Source organism: Sinohyriopsis cumingii, chromosome 12 (assembly GCF_028554795.1).
Source record: "Sinohyriopsis cumingii isolate HCF-2022 chromosome 12, ASM2855479v2, whole genome shotgun sequence".
In the NCBI taxonomy this organism is placed as follows: Eukaryota; Metazoa; Mollusca; class Bivalvia; order Unionida; family Unionidae; genus Sinohyriopsis; species Sinohyriopsis cumingii.
In genome coordinates this window covers 40,550,528-40,571,391 of record NC_142972.1, presented here as the reverse complement: position 1 = coordinate 40,571,391, position 20,864 = coordinate 40,550,528, and the positions used below count along the sequence as shown (strand labels likewise).

The window sequence follows — 20,864 nt, the reverse complement described above, 5'->3', positions numbered from 1 at the left end:
ACAGTACCGTGACCGTTTGATTTTCACCCTCTTGTTTCTTTGCTGATACTTCTTCTTGCTGTTGTTGCTGTTGTTTTTTTCTTACCTCTTCTTCTTGCTGCTGTTGCTGTAGGAGAAAAGCTTGTTCCGCTTCCTTTTGTCGTTGTATAAATTTCTCCAATTCTTCTTTCTGTCTCTGTCTAAAATTCTCCACTTGCGGTAATGAAGAAGGTAACGAAGGTTCCGGAACAAATTCTTGCGAGGAGAGAAAATCCACAAAATCCCATTTCACCTCTTCTGAAAGTAAGTCCGGGTTCCCTTGTTCAGTCTCCCCTGCTGGTGCACCCCAATGGATCGTTTTCTGAGTTTCCGTCATGTTGAATCACTGTCGCATAGATTGACTGCACACAAGCGCTAACGAATCTATATAGACCACGTGACGTCACAGACTGTTCTCTTCGGATTGGATGCGAGCTGACTGAATTTTGTAACGCGTGTTTGGATTGGTGAATGAACTCAATCCGTTTCAATCCTACCTCTACCTATAAATAAGCGCAGTTCACTGCATTGATTCACCTGTTCTCGTCGCTTCAAGATGTGGACCACAGTTGAGTCATCCACCCTTGTGTCTTCCATGATGTTTAGGACGGACATGCTCATGTATGTCCGATCCAAGTGGACCGTTGTCCACAGGACAAACACCAGTCTGTGGATACGTAGGATCTACGTTGAAAGACAAGGATGCCTGAAAAGAGTGCTGATTTACGGGCCAACAGTGAGACGCAGCCTAAGAACAAGAAGAAGACCAATGCGGTGCCATTTATGTTAATGAATACATTAACATAAACCCAAAGGCCCTTTTCAGGGCCAGCCATATTTCTCGAAAAGAGAATGACTTTTCAATTGCCTACCCTTTTAAAAAAAAAATCCCATGTTAAATTCCCCTTGTACGTAAAATGACCCACAATTTATTCCCATGTTAATTCCCCTTGTACGTAAAGTGGCACACGATTTTTCGCCATGTTAAATTTCCATTGTACGTAAAGTGGCCCAGGGGTCTCTGTAATGTTATTTTGCATTGTACGTAAGGTGGCCCTATTCACTACTTACAGCACTGTTCAGTATACAGGAGAATGAGAAACAGTCTGCTGAATTGAATTGTGAGCGACATATTTACTTCTTGCAAGGCCTTTGAAATCCCTCATCCATTGTTCGTTACCTCTGTCATATACTAGTAAGCTTTACAAATTATCTCTACTTATCATTTGTTTTTAAATAATTACACTTCATTGAAATATTCTCAGTACATTCTCTCATTTAGCGAATACAGCATAACTATCTAAATATGCTACAAAAAGAAGGCATGTAAGCAGTCGTTACGGACGCATTGTATGCGGCAGAAATTACGAATGTAAATAGCGGATGTAAATATCAACACTAAACGGTAATAGACTCATTTATGGCTCAACCCACACCGGAACGATTATCCTATGACACTAAGAAAAAGATACGGTTTAGTGCAAGCCAAAGAATGACGACATTATCTGTGTGCGTTTCTATTTTTTTCTTTGGCCGTATTTATGTTCGTGTTTCAGATTGAAACATTTCTTTTTTCTCTTAAGAAGAGTCGAGTTATACATTGTCGTAAATTTTTCTGATAGATGATAACGCGCTAAACTACATTGCTACCTCAAACTATATAGGTGCGATAGCTAAAATTCATGAAAGTCACTGTACACCGCTTTTATGACAATTTGCGTGTGAGAATAGCTTTACATTCAGTAAGTAAATGTTATATTATAAATTTGTAAGTTATACAATCTTTTATTTTAACAAAGAACTATTTTTTAAACAAGTTACAGGCTGGGTTTATAAATATCTGGTTTAGATAGAATACCGCCTAGTAACTTGTTCAAAGAGTTAACGTTTGAGCAATGATAAATGGTAACTCAATACTAAATTGTTTATCTATATGAGAAATTGAAGCACTATATGACCTATATCTCCTAAAACATGATCATCGGTTCAATATAGTGATCATCAATTCAATATAGTAATCACAATGTGCACACGTAATGTGTCATTGTTTTAATATGGATGTGGATGACATATGCAGGATTATAGAAAAATAATTATTTCAAACGGCCAATCCTGAAAGTAAAAGAAATATGCAAATGAAAAGCATCTGCGATATGCTCAAACCTTGCTAAGGATAATTACTTTTTAGAAAGGGCTTGATAGAGACTGAACCGCTATAAAATCTACCAAACTTTATATTAATCAAACCATTTACAACATTTCATCCAACATATCTGAATAGGTTGATTAACAGTCTTACATGTCGACGGACTTTGAAAATAGACGAGTAAGAGTGATAAGTTTGCTACTCCGTTATTTTGGTTTTGAACCTAATTTTGCCGTCTATTTCTATGATATGCATGAAACAGTCTACTGATAAAATGCATTGTGAAACATTTTATTTAATTTTTATCTGATTCACATTTTACTGCCAGACAGAGTTTGGACTCATTCAGTCTAAGATGAAAAGCAGGGATCACACATCCTGTCTTTCAATACCGTATCGAAAACAATCGGCAAGTATTGAAAGCAACCTTCCTGATTAGCCATTGAACTAAATAAGGCCTTTCCAGAAACCAACTACGGATACTTACGCAAATAACGAAGATCGAAGATGTTATTAATAAATTACAGTATCAGTTCGTAGACGACAGAACAAATCCCAGTTATCGCGTGAAGGAACACTAAATCGTTACAATTAGGATCGATTACTGTAAATAATACGGCCTGTAGTTATTGCGTTTGTGTGGTTTGTTTCCAAAATGTTATTATTATATTTTATATTCAAAAGTCTTCTTGAATGATTATGTTTTGTGTCGCTGCTAGATCACTCTACAACAGCTATGCCTAAAATGCAAAAGTGTATCCGAATAATACAATTTCAGTTGACTTCTTCGGATGAGTGATAATTTTTCAAACATTATAACGCAATTATGTCTGACTAATAGAGAAGATGAGAAAGTTAACACAGGTACCTGATTGGTAAACGTGTGACCATCTTTTGCTTGAGGAAAGAGAACACCTCAACATCTCTTACATGAGTGACTGGCAGCAATATATTTCACACATTCCCTCCCCCTTTCTCTCTCTCTCTCTCTCTCTCTCTCTCTCTCTCTCTCTCTGTATATTCTTAAAGAAATTAAGGACTTCAAACTATTTCCAGATAATATTGGTGTGTGTGTGTGTGTGTGTGTGTGTGTGTGTGCGATAAAGAGAGAGAGAGAGAGAGAGAGAGAGAGAGAGAGAGAGAAGTCGTATGTTGATTGAGAAAGGTAAGATGTTAACAACCAGATTTATAAAAAATGACTAACGAAAATGAAATGATTCAAATTATTCGGTACCTTCTGAGTAAACTGAATATGATACAAACGCCACCGTAAGTTCTCTGTGGATCGTAACAACCACCACAATAGTCGTTACTCTGATAAAAAGGAAGCGAGTAAAGCCGACATATCAGCTAATTTTTGAAACGCATGTACGTCAGTCTTTCTAAAACTACCAAAGATTCTGCCTCTGCACCAAAAGACACAAGTTATATCATTTTTAATACCATTGACTTCGTCGGTGTTTTTATATATTTACTAGAAAATGTTTGGATGGAAACTCAAGGTTTTCCGATTAATTTACACTGAGGCTGGACAAATTGTAGCAATGTATAAGAAAGGCTACCATGCAGTGGAGAAGCGACCGACTTACCTTGCACATACTTTTCTAGGGAAACGAACTCTGGAACTTAATCTAGCAAACCAGGTATTTAGTCTTTCTGTTTGGACGCATGAACTTCGCGGTCATGAAATCAGCAGTGTACAATACTTGCACACTATTATTGTGATACCATCTCCTCCTCAGTGAAGAGAAGGCTGGGCGATTTTACAAAATATGTTGATATACACTTTCTCTGAACTATTGAGTAGAATATATAGTATGATACCATCTTTTGAAAGAGATTTGCTCAAGACCAGATGCTTGGATAACTACCAAAGCCACGTTTACATAAAACAAAGTATGTAAATAGTTTGACTAACTGTTTTACATGCCTACAATGAGTGTTTGGGCATTCGACGCGGAAAACACGTAGAAGTGATTCCACAGGTATGTCAGATCTGGATCCTTGGTAGGACTTTATCATCTGCTGCTAGACTAGACTGTATGTCAATAATCCACTGGAAGCAGTAAAGTTAACTTTATCAGTGTTACATTTTACTGCCATAGTGTGTTTCCAATGATTTTGCAGAAGATAGTGCACACTTTACGTACTGCTTATATATGAGTATAGCAGCAATGATCTTGATAAATATCAGAAAGGACTTCAAAAGACAGCGAGAAATGAAAGTAGATTATTGTTTATCTTCCTAAGTAAAATATCTGGCATTATGTGTGATCCCATAACAATTCCCAGCCCTTGAGTCACCAGGTGTATAATGATCATTACTTTATATCTACCTACACGGATTTCGGTTATCAACAGCTACTTTTATCTACCTTGATATATAGACTCGGACAAAGACTACGACATAATGTATAGAGATATTGATTTTGGATAATGCATGAATTGTTAAGAGCGTACCTGCACGTTTGTCACTGTCATTCAAGGAGACATTTTTAAGTGACAATAGCGTGTTCTTTTAGTACATGCATGCTGGATAAACATTGGTAAGTATTTAAAAATATTATCTCAATTTGAAATTCATATATTCAAAAGAATAACATAATGCTACGCATCATAAGTTATTCCATCAAACAATGACTTACATAGTTCTTAAGAGTCTCGTGATTGAACACATGAGGCAAATTTGTGCTATATAAGTTGAAATATTCATTGATCTTTTGCTGTACACCCGCTTTTCTATACATTTTCTCTTGGAAACCATAAGACCATCCGTTGAACATTTTCGTTTCTGATACTAAGAGACCCGATGTGCAGTCGACAACAGCGGGATTGTATATAGTATGTACTCGCTTTTCATATGGAAAATACATGTATGTTGTTTTTATAATGTATAATATCAGTATTACATGGAATATAGAATCAAGTGTATGTCTAAATATTATCTGAAATATTCAAATATCATTTTTATAGATCTGCTTTCAAGTAATAATCAGAAAAATGATGCGAAATTTAGCAATTTTAAGGTTTGGATCCTTTTAATGTCACAATGACATTTGAAGTCTGCATCATAATCCATTAACTTATTACACACATAATAAAACACACAACCTCAACCATCGTAAGCATACAAAATGATGCGATACAAGATGATAATTATAAACTGTTGCATTTGTGTTGGTTTCACTGTTTCAGTTGTTGATAATGTTCTTCCTTTATCCTTTTCTTTCTAATGTGATTGTATGTATTATTTCTTTGGTTTATTTTGTCATCTCAGTGTTGCTTGTCATTTATTCTGTTGTAATAAAAAAACAAAGAGTCTGATGCATACGTCGAAGATTTTGAATGATTATTAATTTATGTTGTTTATTGTTTAATATTCGTCTGTCATTACTTCGTTCTGGTATTAACTACTTTGCATATTTATATTTGTAAATGTCTATAGGAGAAAATGCAATACAGTTTCTTTGCGATTATAATTGCTATTTTGTAATCACCTTGTAACACCGTGTGGGTAGTGGCGGCGCAATCGGAGTCGGTTCGGTGGGAGGGGGCAATTGCCCCCATGCGCTAGGCGAAAGGGACGCCGTAGTGAGTTTTGTTTTTCCTGTTCTATTTTGCGGGTGAAATATTCATAGTATTTCACTTTCACCTTAGTCAAACCGGGTCAATTTATCACAAATCCTATATTGATGGGTTGACTTTCGCAGCTGAAATAAAAACTGTTCTCCGAGTGCAAAGTGGGGGGCTACTAAAGAACACACCCCTCCCGACGACTCGATAAGGGTGCAACCAAAAACTTGACCCCCAGATGGCCTGAACACTTGCGCCGCCACTGTGCGTGGGTCGTACGTGACAGCCCTCCTTCGAGCATTTAATTCATATCTTTTCATTTGATTTCGCTTATATATCGACCTGCTTATGGCTTGATGATTTTCATACACTCCAAATTGATAAGAGTAGAAATTTTGCTCTGTAGAGGGTATGAATTTACCGGAATCATCATGAACATGATATTGTGAAAGGACTAAACGGAGATATATGACGTTTACCAAATAAATCAGGACATCATGATTTGTAAAGCGACAAACAAATGTAGTATTTGCAGTGAACTGTAATTGATTAGATATGAAATTTCAAGTATCCTACTTTTACATACACTCTACACACCATATATGAATATGTCCATGCACACAAGATAGATATCTATATAATGATGTTGTTATTCAAGAATTGTTGGAAGTTGTGACCTTAATCGATTGTCCTAAAGTATTCCGTGGGCAAGTATCCAAGGCGCACGTATTTCTCAATCACTTTCTGTTTACTTATACGTTTCTTTAGAAAAGCATGTTTCAATGATTGTATAGACCGTGCTTTGAACCTTTGCAGTCTGAGGTGTATTCAAATGAAAAACCTATTATCAGGCCTATTTTTTTGTTAGTAGTTGTGACCTTAATCGATTGTTTCAAAGTATTCCGTGGGCAAGTATCCAAGGCGCACGTATTATTTAATCACTTTGTGTTTACGTGATGCGTTTCTAAAATGAGCAGATTTCAATCGATAGCGTAGACGGTACTTTGAACCTTTGCAGTTTGGGGTGTATTCAGATGAAAAGGCTATTATCAGTCCTGTGCACAACACTAGATCGAAAGATATTTACTGTGGAGGGCTGAAGCTATGCACCCCACGCGGTGTTACCACATGGAACCATTCAAGTACCAATTATATAATTGGTCACATTGTTCTATATAATTCTGTATTATCGCCGACCTCGACAGGAATACTATAAATTGTGCAATCTTGACAAAATATATAAATGTAATCTGAGTGATCATCTCCCTCTTTATAGGCACACACACACACACACACTGAAAATCGATACGAAGTTATTGTTAATTAGAAGCAGGACTAATTAGTACATGCGGAATGTGTTGTTTAATATTTTCAACAATTAGACGCCGCTTTTTAAAATACTTTCAATTATGAAAATATGGCCTATTGGTTAGAGCGTCTGCTTCGGATGCGGGAGGTCGTGTGTTCGTACCAAAGACTTACAAAAATGGCACTAACAGATGCCTATCTTGGCGCTCAGCATTAAGAAGTTAGTGTTAGGACTGGTCGGCTTGGTGCCAGGATAATATGACTGGGTGGGACATCATGCTACATGTCTGCGGCATGATGCTCCAGTGCTAGACATTACTATAAACTGTCACACTGCAGACATCGTAGCGATATACGCTAAACATCCCAGTCACACACACACAAACACACACACAGACACAAACACACAATTACGACGGTTTTCGCCTGCTAGGGATAGTTATTTACTAAATGATGACAGATTTAAGGAATATGTCTGAATAGGGTGAAATGAAAACACACTGGAAGGTCTTTAAAAGTCTGGTTCAACACATATTTCGCATAAATTGTTTTTATTGAAAAGAAAATCCAGTGCACCCATATGAAATGTTTATCTACTCAAGATACACGTTCTTAATAAAGTAAATATGATAGTAAATGCCTGTATGTAAGGTCCTTGGTTTACAGAAATGGTACCAGAAGTGTGTATGTAAGGTCCCTGGTCTGAAGAAATGATATCATAATTTTGTTTATGTAAGGACACTAGTCTATAGGAATGAAATCAGGAGTGTGTATATGTAAAGTATTCATTCTGCATGATAAAGGTGAAAGTGGTTGCTTTGTATATTTAATTTGCATTGTTTGTTAGTTAGATTTTAACTTTTCTATTTCATTTTATGCTGTGGTTTGTGTAAAGGTGTATTTTGTTGATGACCTTGTCCAAAATCAAGTTCATTTTCGACCTGACCTGAATCAATATTTTTTATATATTCTGTTAACAACTAATACATAGTTAATATTTTCTCTGTGGATTTGGGTTTAATATTAGGATCATTATTAAATGAAGTTAACAACGTTTATCTTAGTTTGGGTCAGGGACATTGTGTTTCCATGTTCATTATTATACCTTTAGTAACAGACCCAATACTTACAACTGAGATTTTATCTTGTAAACATTTGGGACCTTCAATAAGGTTATTTTCCATTAGGTAATAGTTTTGTTTGGAAAAATGGTAATCGTGATCTAGGTCAGGTAAAGTAGTATAAAATCGTGTTACTAGAAAAGAGTATTTATTCGTGCTATATGATCTGGAGGCAGAATCATTGTTTTGTCATTTGGGTTTTAATATATTTATTCAAATTATTTATTCACTGGAAATACAAAGTGTTCGTCGTGTAAAATTATTATCGTGGAAAGATACATTAACCTGGAATTAGAGTGAAAATAAAATAAGGATATATTCTTGGGTTGTATTGTCGTAATTTAGCAAATTACAGTTCGTACATGACTTCGACACGGGCCACCACAAGCAAAACAACACTTCCAAAGTTGTATTTATTTTGGATTACCACTAAAGTTTATTCATAATTTTAATCATTAGGACTTGTTTCAGAAATTCTAGGATTATTTGGGATTTATTTCGCAATACCGTAAATTCCATTTTTACCTTTTCATTTTCTATTCTAGGGAAATAGATTATTTATTGAATTTTACAACGTTTGTTGCTTTGCACTCTTTTTTATTACTTATTTAAGATCAAAGAGTGGTGATAGTTAGTCTCCATCTTAGCCCTGTGGATAGTATAAACATCATAATCCAACTTTATCATGAAATCCTCCACTATTCAAAGATCATGTATTGCTTCTTGTCATATTTTCATGACGTTTATCTGATTACTTGCCATCTTCTTAGATTATTCCGTGTAGAATGGTGCGCAGGACGGAAGCTTGACTTTAATTGTTTCAAGCAGGGACGTGAAAGAAAACATCCCTTACACTCACTTTACATATTATCTACTATCCACACAAACGTACGCGAACGCATACAAACTCTAAATATACTATCCACACACACACACACACACACACACACACACACACATATATTAGGAAAGGAGTGAGTATTATAATCACACTATTCCACATTCACACCAATTGGCAACTTGAATAGTCTCTTTTCTAGAGTTTTGGTTAGCCCTGAGAAGGGCTGTTTTTTTGTCGAACTCGTAATGCACCTTTCTTAATGTTGTCACCTCCCAGGCCTGGCACCACAAAACACAACGGCGGTTCCAGTCATCGTCCCAAATGACTGTAGATGATGGGAGTGCGGAGGCAGCTCGAGTGGCCTCATCATCCCATGCTTCAGTTTGCAGGACCCGGAAGTCTCCTTCCCTTACAATTATTCGTCCTGCTTGTGGATGCTGCTGTGGTATCCTTACTTGTGGGGACGCTGCTGTTTTACAACTCCTCCTTCCAGTTTTCCATTCTGGAGGATCACGGGTCTTGGTAGTGGTTGTGGCACTTGCTGTAGCTGACGTGTATGTGGTGGTGCTACTATTGCCTGTGGAGGTGTCCTCACCGTGCGTTTGATTTCGCTGGTCTGTCACTGGATGAGGTGAGATAAGATTTGCCTTTTCTTTTCCTCCTCCTCTTTCTTCTTTCTCTCTCACTCTCTCCTTCTCTTCCTCCTCTTCTATCCTGTCACTTTCCTGAATCGCCTTCATGGCCCGCTCGTTCAGGAGGCGCCTAGCGTACTCCAGGTGCATTTGGAGTTCTTAGAGTTTTGAAATCCTGCTCATCTTCTTTTAGCTGATGAATCAACGACGGGTAGCTAGACTGATGATGATGCATAGTGCATGCGCGACAATTTAAATTCCACAATAGGGGTCTAATTAATTGTTCGAGGGGGGCGGAAAATGAGCCTCATCCCCTAACGCTTTAATCCACACAAAGTGTGCTACTTAATTGACCTGATTATAGAACTCGTCTTTAGATGTCCGTGCAGGCAAGAGAAGAGGGTCTCGTAGGAGTGGTCTAAACGCTGCCTCATTTCTCTTCTATGTGTCGGTCTACATGGGGGCGCATTTCTCCAATTTCTTCTATTGGCAACTCTCCAATTGTATCTGCTATCTTCTTCCCATATCAGCAAAAGCTTGGTTCGTTTTGCTTGAGCACGAAGACTCTATCCTGTGGCAACTTGGAGGCTTAACCTCCTTATTGCGTTCATGGCTTGTATATGGAAAATGGCTTTTATCGCTGACTCTCTTAGTAATTCACCTGCTGCTTACTGCTTCGTTAGTCGTTTCTGAAACTTACAAGAACCATATTATCACAAAAAGATTGGAATGCGCGGACCTAAAAGAAAGACTCACTATTTTACATAGAAACACTCACTACAAACAAAATCACACAGACTATTTGACAAGCTACGGAGTGCTTATAGACACACTTCTATTTTTTACATTAAACAAAGAAATAAAGTGCTTATAGACATACTTCTTTTTTTAAACTTACTTACATACAATTGCCATTAAACTAGTATGTCTTTTCTAGAGCATTGGGGTAGCCCTGAAAAGGGGTGTTTTTGTTGACGGAGAGTTATGGCAATCTTTAATGGTCTAAGATTGCGTCCCCGTCTGGTGACAGGCTTTCCCACAGGATAAGGTCTGCTTCTTCGGAAAGAGAAGGAGAACTCTTTTGTATCTACACAGCAATCGACAAAACCTTGGTCTGGTTCCTGCTGTTGTTGCTGCTGATGCTGTTGCTGCTGCTGCTCTCTGCTCTCTCTGCTTCTGAAGTCTGTTCTTCTCCATTCCATTCTTCTTTCTCCTTCTTGATTTTCTCTCTGAAGAGCTCTTCCATCAGGTCTTTGGTCACTTTCAAAATTATGGCATTCTCTATCTCTTCAGGTTTGGATATCAGGCTTTGCCTGACACGATAAAAAGTCAAGTAAGCTTTCTTCAGCTTGGCTAGTCTTGAACATATCTTCATAGGAGAATGAGTCAACAGTGGATGGTCAAACTGGAGACTGCTTCGCCTTATATGGTTCAAGTGCGGGCGCGATAGAAAACATCATTACGATTTTTTGTTTGGTCGGAACGCTATGATAATTGATTTTAGGGTGAGGGATAGAGAGAAGTCAAAGAGCATGTATAATGATAAAAATTGAAAACAAACGACAGACATAGTTTTTCAAAATACAACATTTTTTATTCAAACAACTAATAACAAAAATTAACAAGAAAACAAAAAAAAAATTCAAACAAATAAACTATTTTTACAAGGTTGACAATGTTGTGAAGTGAAGTGAGATTTCCACGAATGGAAGTCTTGGGCCATTGATGTACACTACGTTTCCTAGCTAAAGACAAACGATAGCCATAATGGTCACTAAACCATCGATCTACATTGTCATCGTTTCTAGAAGAGTGACGATCAAAATAAGTCACTAAATCTTCGAAAGAATATCCAATATTGCGTTGATGAGGAAAATACACATAATATTGTCCACATACCATGGAATCTGTGCCTTGTAATGTCACATTATTTAGTCGTGTCGTCTGGGCATTTCTTATCATCAAGTCGATGATAACGTCTTCTAAAGGTAACAATCCATACGAATCAAATTAATCCACACATCCATCACAGGAAAAGTAAACGGCTACCCAGTGGGTTCCTGGGAGATGATTGTCGTCCGTGTTGATGATATAAGCTTGATGGTCTTGAGGTTTGCGATAAGGAAGTTCATCTTTAACACATACCACAGGATTCCATGAAGCAGAGTACGAACTGTGGTTCAAAAGGTAATAAGGTTCCCAAGTATCCATCTTTTGTGTTGCTTTTTCTACTTTTTTCATAGGTTATCAAATTCAATCCGAAATATTTGCTTGAGAATCTCTGACAAGTAGCCTTTTCTTTGATTCGTCTCCGCACCCTGAGCCAAGAGGGCTTCGATGTGATGGACATTCAGTGAAGAGATGAATGATCACGCAAGTCTTTATGCCACTGATGCAACACGTCTTCTTCCGAGATGAGACCTCAAGCGTCCTCCAGATACTCGTCCTATTTTTCTTCCTGACTCATCATCAGAAATTTATCGTGTTGAATTTGACTGGGATGATCGTTTTGACATCCATAGCAATCTTTCTTGATCAATTCCGTAATTTTATCCTGCCAGTTGTTTGGCAAAACAGGAGGCTAAATGTTGTTCTTGTTCTTGCCATCTGGACTTCATCACTATTACCTCTTCGTTTTTGTCTTGGGGTTTTCCACGGTATCCTTCCATTCCATATCCAAAGATTCTCCACTATTCAAAGAAGGATAACAGGCTTCCATAGTTTCTAATAGTCTAGAATGGCTTCTCTAAAAGTGCTGATTTCTATGGTATTGTCACATTCGGCATACAAGATGACGTTCAAAGTGTTGTTTACGGGTATTGGCTTTGCAAACGTAAGTCCACACGAATCTGGCTGGATTTTATAGGGTGGAACTGTCCCTCGCCACTTCCTTGGTCTAGAGTGAAATCAAAGGTCCACAAAGTGTAACCTTCTGCATAATCCTCGTACGTAATGTCGTGACTGGTATTTGTTCCTAACTGTCCGGTGGCTTCGTACAGGACAAGTACGAACTAAAGTTAGCCTTCTTCTCGCCACTAAAGTCAGGTTTTAAAGGCCTGGTACACAAGGTATTGCCATCTCGACTGACTTCGATCTTGGACGCGTTGTAATGCTGAAACTCAAAAGGATTTTCCTCGAAGGTTCCATTGAAGGCGGTATTTTTGACGACACCAATGATCAAATGTTTTGGTAACTGTCCTTGGAACAGATGATTAATCTTCAGCGGGAATGGTAGAAGTTTTCGTTTCCACGCGTCTTATCGGGTACTTTGCGGTCGTTCTGCTCAAGGTGTGACTGATGTCGTTTCCAACGACCGTTGTATTCCACACTGTGATCTGGGTTCTTTATCTGTAATCAAATCGGTATCGTTGAATTTGCTGCTGTGTCAGGTTTCCATACCACATAAGCATCCAAGTGGGTGTTCGTGGCTTCTTTTCCTTGCGTCAAGAGATTTTCCAGGTACGCTTGGTAAGGTTAAGTGTCCATGCTGCTACTGACCAGTTTGGTATTCAAGTACATATTAACTCCACTGAACAAGGAATGCATGAAATTGTTGACGAGGGCTACTTTATCTTCGTCATTTGTATCAGGACCGTCCGTCGATGTGTCGATCACTTTCACTTTCAAATACAAGTAACTGCTATTCAGATCAATGTAATCTTCGGGCTGTCCTTTGATTTCAAGCTCGAATGGAGCTTATCCCGAGTCCTTGACGGAGGAGACGGGATGAAATTCGACCCAATGGGACTCTTGTATCGTCATCATGGTGGGTGGCATGGCAGACAGATCCAGTTCCGACTTGGAACAGGCGCAAGACTCTCTTTGCATCATTTTCTTTCTTTTTTTATTCTCTCTGTTTTTTAAGAATCAAAAGCTCTAAGTCTCGGACGGTTTTTCTTTTCTTGGTCTTTCTAGCGCTTGGGGTGTAAAGTCCTCTGGAGGGGTGTCTTCGTCGTCCCTTTCTGCCCTGTCCTTGCTGTTGCGTTAGTAAAACAGGAATACTTGACTCGGTAGCGTCCAGGGCATTTATAGGAGTTTCTCGTCGGCCCAAAATGTCTTTACCTGTTTGAAGCAAAACATTTTTGCCTGCTCTCAAGAACGTTTCTTTGGGGTTTTGTTTGTTGATGACATTTTGGAGAAATTCTTTGCCATGCCTCAATGCGGCATCTTTCAAAGCATGCAATCCTCGTGTCACCATCGGTTTTAAAACGGGTGCCGCCGATCGAAAGGCCCATTTCAGCATATCTCCTAAACCATGTCCTAGCTGTCGAGCGATGCCTCGGTACACTGGATACATGACCTACAACTCGTTAGAGAATCGTTTTCGAAAATGGAGTTTTACCGTGACTTACCCTTTGGAGAATGAAATATTTTGTCGAGATCTCCTTTTTTTAGCAATGTTGACAGTGTCAAAATACGACTTACTGACGGTAAATAGTGAGGATGTACAAATTTGTGGTGAACGTGATAGGTGTTTCCACCTTCCTGGCCATTGGTCTTGGCAGAATCCACTTTGAAAGGAATGACACGTAGTAACGATACTGATGTGTGTCCCACTACGTTGTATTCCACAACATCGGAATACACAAAGATCAAATTGAGTCCTTCGTTCAGTTCTACAGGGGATCCAAAAGCCTTGTAAAAATCAATATTAATGTTGATCTTCGGGATTAGATTCTGTGCTACCTTATGTGGATGTCCACCCAAAACTTCAAACAAACTTCTATTAAACCTGATGAACAACGTTTCAGTATCCTGAAAGTTCATGAGCAGGCGACGAGCCACTTTATGATACTCAATCTAAGCACTTTTCTTTAGCTTTGTTCAGGGCTTTGCGAAACGCTGCCTCGAACCTGTCAGCAATTGTGTATATGTTCACCGCTAAAGTAAAAGCCTGGCTGAATTTTCAACGTGTAGATGCTGAATGATGAATGGCTCGTTAACTTTGTGTCTCCTGAAAACCCAATTTATTCATCTTTTCTTGCAATTGGACGTTCAGAATTTCGACCTGGAAAGTATTTTGAGTTTTATTGATGTTTTTGACTTGGGTAGGATAAATTATTTCCACCAATGCCACTTCCCGATGGGCTTCGTGATCCAATTTGATGGCCTGAGGTAATTTGGTCGTGTAGCAACACAAAGTATTGTTGGGAAAAACTTCCATGGAACTATCACTGGGTAACGTTAAGTAAAATTGGTTGTTTTTGTTCATACCCGAGTGGTCACTGGAAGTCAAAGGAGTGTCTAAAAGAGGATTGCTGTTGTGGGGATTGTTGGAGTCTTGACTGACATTGGACGCAAGGAACCTGTTGTTTCCGTTTGAGGAGTATTTCAGACAATGATTGGAAGAAGGTAACCGATGCAACTGCTCAGTAAAATGGTCCACACTTTTTTGTCTCCTTGTTTCAAACTCAAATTGGCATCGGCCGCACCGATGACATAATACACCACAAAGATTTGGCAGAAAAAGACAATTTGTCTTTCAGACACACGTTCTCCACACCACACCCACAAGGTTTGCTTTTGTAGATCTTGCAGAGAGGAAGTGGGTGAAGGAGTGGTCACTATAGTGGTAGCGGTTTAGGCTGTGTTGAAGGGCATAATGGTCACTTCCTTTATAGTCGATGACTTGCGAAGCGTCGATTCAAGACTCAAATCTGGGAGGGCATCCTTTCCAACGTACATTGATTTCTTTGACACGTCGTTTTCCCACTTTTCAGGTTCTTCCCTCGAGAAGGCTTCGTCTTCGTTTTTGGTCACGCGTTCTACCTCGGGCAAGTAAACGGTTCCTTTCAACACTTCCCCGTTCATGTCTTCTAATTTATAGACGGCAGGATGACGACCACGCACTCGTCCAGTGACAGGAAACCATTCGGTGGTCCAGTTGGGTAAGTAACCTTTGTCGAATGTGCGTTAGGCTTTGTCAATGCGCACCCAATCTCTGCTGCCAACACTCCACCCTTCCTGTGGACAGTCACTGTTGGGGACGTACCGAACAGGCCCTTAAAAACAATCACTTCTTTCTCAGGAGTCACTTCTTGTGGGGCACATCCGATGCTTCGATGGTAAAATTGGTTGTACTCTTGGACCAGGTGCGGTAAGATGTCGATGTACTTGAGAGTGTGTTGACGCGTAAAATATTTCCACATGCGTTCTTTCAAGGTGCGCTGAAAACGTTACACTATGCTGACTTTCGTTTCTCGGTGGTGAAAAAATGATTGTCACGTTTCTTCAAATCTTTTTGGAAAGCTTGTTTCAGAAATTCGGTGCCTTTGTCGGTTTCCCATCAAAGAGGGTGACGACCACTTTGTTTCAGCACCAGTTTGAGGGCTCACACTAACTCACTGCTCGATTCAGAAGTCAATGGCATGACCCAAGCAAATTTGGAAAAAAAGTTTATGACATTAAAAAAATATTTGTAGCGACAATTGTAAGTGGCCAAATAAGAGACATCGGTTAAATCGGGTTGCCATTGAGTGATCGTCCTCCACTCGGGTGCGACTTCTGGACAATTTTCATCGAATGGGTTTGTGTAAAGTGTACTCTTGGTGTTCGTGTAACCATCATTGCACTTGAGGTAAACGGACGCTATTCAGTCGCGTTTTGGCAGCACTATAAATTCCTGAACTCATCCGTAACCTGCAGGATATGATGGATCGTAGTAAATGATAGCTAACACGCTCTCCATTTTTAATAAGTGACTCACTCTTCACTGATGCTACCTTGGATGGGGTGAGATGGTGGTTTGGAAACGGCTTTACGTGTCCCACGTGCCACGGGAGTAGACGTAGAGGGTAGTGGTGTCGGTGGGGTGGTAATGAGATGGCTTTGGTCTTCTTTTCATTTTCACTTCTGGTTTCCCTTCTTTCTTTTTCACTCCTAACGAAGGAGAAATGGGCATCATCTTTTTAACCCAAGCTTTGAGTTCTTCTCGTTGGGGAGTGGGGAAGGGGTCAACAAAGATACTGCAATCTTACTAGGGACGGCAGCTGCTGACGATGTTTGAAAGATTTCTCATCATTCTTCTTCCTCTGTATCCGTAAGGCTGAGACTGTCTTGGCCGCAGGTGGTGGTGGTGGTGGTGATGGACTTTTTTCAGGGTCTTAAAATCTTTCAGAGATGGTATAGCATTTTCCTCTAAAGATTTCTGGTGAAAGAGTTGCAGTCGTTGCAACATTCCGATTTTTCCGTTTCGAAGAAATCGTTGCAATCCATCAACGACTGCAGTTCATGTTGTAGCAGGGATACCTCGGTCAAATGAGGATTTGGAGATAAATGCTGGTTTCGTTGCTCTTAGCGATGAAATTTCATCCATCGTTTGTAAGGCACTACAGCCAGTGTTCGTCCTTCCATCAGATTCCAAAGGTCACGTCTGAGATTTTTTGACCCAGACGTCCCTTTTATCTTCTTGGTCCTTTTTTAACCTTGGTCCCATGAGTCCTCCCAGTGTGTTCCCAATACTCCTTTCAGCAAGGATCCTAACAACGTCGGAAATATTCCTCCGGTATCGACGGCGTCTTTGGATGATGTTTAAATGAGTTATTTTTGCATGGATGGAGGGGATTTGGACAGGACTGACAACACGTCCCAATCTTTGGCTAAACGGGGAGGAAGTCTTTCCTTTTCTTTCCTTTGGGGTTAGAAGAGGGATGGCTTCTGGGGGTTGACATCTTTGGGTGTTCAGGTGCACAAAAACACTGATTCTTATTATTAACCTCAGGCCATTTTTATACTGGAATGCGTCACCATTGATTGTCTTTACGTCGTATCAACTTGATGACAGGCATCACACGTAGTAGAGGGTTCGCAAAGGACTAAAGCGTGACAGTCCTTGCTTGGACAAATCCAGTAAACTCTGTAACATGCCCGATCTCTCTTGGACTTTGATTTAGGGGGCTGGTACTTTGTGAGAAGCTGCCACTGCAGCTAAAGAGGAAGCTGGGTCTCCGCAGAAGGAGAAGTTCTTGGAGACGCGGGTTTTCATTGTTTCATAAAATGAGGAAGAACTGCTGACAAATTGAGTTTGGCAGGCATCATCAGCAACGGAGAAGTGGAAGAACCTGATGCTACAGGAGACGCAGTCACTTTCGCTGCAGGTCGTGGTTTGCGAATGTAAGGTTGTGTCCTGGCCGAAGTGCCTCTCTTTCGGGTAGAAGCTGTTTTCTGGGGCCTTTTCTTTTTCTTTTTCTGTGGGCTTTTCTTTCTCTGGGGCTGTGATCTGGTCTTGACACCATTGTACGTTTTCTTTTGAGTCCACTTGGCTATTATGGGAGTGGCGTTTTTCCTAGGGAGGATTTTGGGGGCATTAGGATCCCATTTTAAGAGAGAGCAAATGATGACACCTTCTAGAGAACCGCTACCTCCAGGTTTCAAAATGATTTGATTTTTGGTTTGAGTGTCGATGTGGGGATCTGCCATTTTCGACAAGGCTACTTTGTTTCTGACAAAAAAGCGTTTGGTTTGATGTGGAATGTGAATGATGCCTTGCGGCAATTGACGTGATGTCACCCTAAACCAACGTAAGACTTCTTTGAGACTGGCTTCTAAGACACGAGCACGTATTTGTGGATTTTATTCGCGACCGATGCCGTACAAGGCACGAATCAATTTGACGGGAAGATGAGACTGAAGGGACGTCATGTTGACTCTGTGTGAGACAGACCCTAAGTGTCAGAGGTTTTAATAGATTTTTTTTAAGTCGACGGCAGGGACGTGTAGACGAAAATCTCACCGTCTTGGCACCAGTGGTGAAACAGATATGTACGACGACGAAAATAATTGGGGGTGGTATGTTTTGAATCCACGAGTAAATATGCACTGTCACTTACACAGGTTTAAAAGTTACCTTTTTTACTGGACGTTTGAATTTAGGACCACAACTCTTGGTCCAAGCCTTGAAGCTCCAAATTTTACAGTCACGTACATCTGTCCAGTGATGGTGTAAGTCACAAGCTACATACATATCGTTTTACACATCTTCAGTACCTAAAAACTGACGAATCTTTTCTTCCCGTAAAGGTCGAGAAGATGACAACGCAAGGCTTGTAACAAAATGAGTTTCTCGTGGACATTTAATGAACCACTTTCATGTTTTATTTGGTGGTAAGTACTATTCGTAAAGAGTCCACAAGGAATCGGCTGGCAAACGAAATCCCAGAAAGAAATTCGCTAACACACAAACCACACGGCCACCCCAACTCAGTGGACACAGTCCTCGTAATAAGTGTTGATAATCCTCCACCGTTTGAATACTCTTATTGATTTCCTTCCACGGAATCTGTCGTATCACCACTGATAAAGGTCATGGCATGGTACCCCGTTTTTATTCCTCTTTTTGTCGGCGGCAATAAGTGTACTTTCTGCACAGAGATGATCGTACTCCAGAAGCGAATTTAAATGCTTTAGTCACTAACTTGCACATCACTCCGTTCAGAAGTTTCGTTTTGTTTACATCCTGTAAAAGATTTTGGTAATCATCTAACTCCGCTTCTAGAATTAGTTGCAGCATGTCTACCTTGTAGTAAAACAAATGAGTCACAACAAACCAATCATTCTCGCCCACGTCACGTTTAACAATGTCTGACCACTGGAACACGTTCATCTGAATCAGTCCTCTTATAGCATTCAAGTACCAGTGGTTTAAACATCGGTGACGTAACGGATGCAATTGTTCTTTGCGTTCTTTGCGTTTCAATGGTATTTTGACCAGCTCTGGCAAACCACGAATGTTCTCTTGTAAAGTATCTATGATCATGTCAGTTAGTATTATACCCAGGTTAGGGTCAGTTCTAATTGTCCTTATTTTATTTAAAATCTTCTCCTGGAGCGAAAGTATGGATATAGTGGGCAATTTCTGACCACTGACATTCAGGATAACGGTCAAGAATGGTAATAAAATCTTCTGATGTAAACTGTCTAAAGCGAAATAATCGGATGAACGCATCCAGAAAAGCTGACGAGTTGGCTGACTTTTGTCAATCCTCTTGTGAATTTCTCGACACAAACGTTCCTCAGTCACCAACTGAGATTTTGCTATGGCAAGTCCCTGCCAAACATTCGTTGGCAACGGTGAGATAAAACGGGATGTATCAAGTCCGTGGGAGGCAAAACTTTGCACTTGATCAATCCTTCGTATTATCGAATGTTGTCCACGTAGATGTGTTCCGTCAGCAATTCCGTCTTATCGAACCAAGATGTCAAGAATCGATACAAAACTATACTTAACCTATTCAATGCTTCTTTATTCTTCAGTATTCGTGAATAATTGTTAATCGTCTGCTGTCTTATTCTATCAGTGAAGAAGTTATATGAGACAGAAATAGAAGGTGCGTGCAGTGATTTACGCCAGCAGCAATGTAAATCTAATGACCAGACCCACTCGCCTTCTACAAATTAGTAAACACATGGTGACTAACTCATGGTTTGAAATTTGCCCTTCCACACCAGTTCCATGCTGATGTTTTCATCGCGTCAGCATGCTCAGCCACTGATAACATAAATCAACGTGAAGAAGGCATTCCATATATTTTCACTCCGTATGATGTAAATAATCTATTGTTCATATACTGCACTTTTACGCGAAGTTTCGCAATCGCTTCACGTCTTGGGTACTTATATTGGTGGTTTTTGTTTGTTGAAGTCCAGAGTAAAATAATAACCACAAATCATAATTAATTGTAGCTAATTAATACAGACACATTACAACATAGAAACTTCCGGCAAAACTGACTATTAAATGTTCTGTAAAGTACTTAAATCGTGCATGGGAACAAGTTTGGAATGTCTCCTTTTATGATGATATATGTAATAAGCGACTGAATGTGCCCACTGGATGAAATAAAATAGCACATAATCAGCATGGTGAGGGTTATCTTGTTAATTTATTGAAGAGGCGTGGATGTTGCTAATAATTTTTTTCCACTGTTATAAACGAGTGCTTGTTTCCACGACAGTTGTTTGACAGCTGCAGAAAGTTAGTCATCTCCGGTTCTATAACTCAGACTTGTTCTAGATAAGATTTTCATTGCATGGTGAAATTGCACTATTTCTTCTGTTTTGTAGACAACACCCTGATACTTTCCAAAGTTTTGTCAAGACATGAAATTGGTAATACAATGTTTTAAAAACATTCACGCAGTGCAAACAGAAGTGTGTGATAACCAAGACGAGTCGTGCGCGTGATAGAATGGAGTAGCATGAAATGACCTTAAAGATTCGAATAAAAA

At 39.5% G+C, this 20,864-nt stretch overlaps 1 protein-coding gene across 1 annotated transcript in view; it reads left to right on the top strand.

Annotated features, from left to right (window-relative positions):
* Positions 1-4,050: 4,050 nt before the first annotated feature.
* The window catches only part of LOC149786310 (uncharacterized), a 28,394-nt gene continuing 11,580 nt past the window's right edge, over positions 4,051-20,864 (top strand). The window contains exon 1 of the mRNA XM_089976696.1: positions 4,051-4,710. The gene's annotated coding sequence lies outside the window, so the exon portion shown is untranslated. The remainder of the gene's footprint in view (positions 4,711-20,864) is intronic.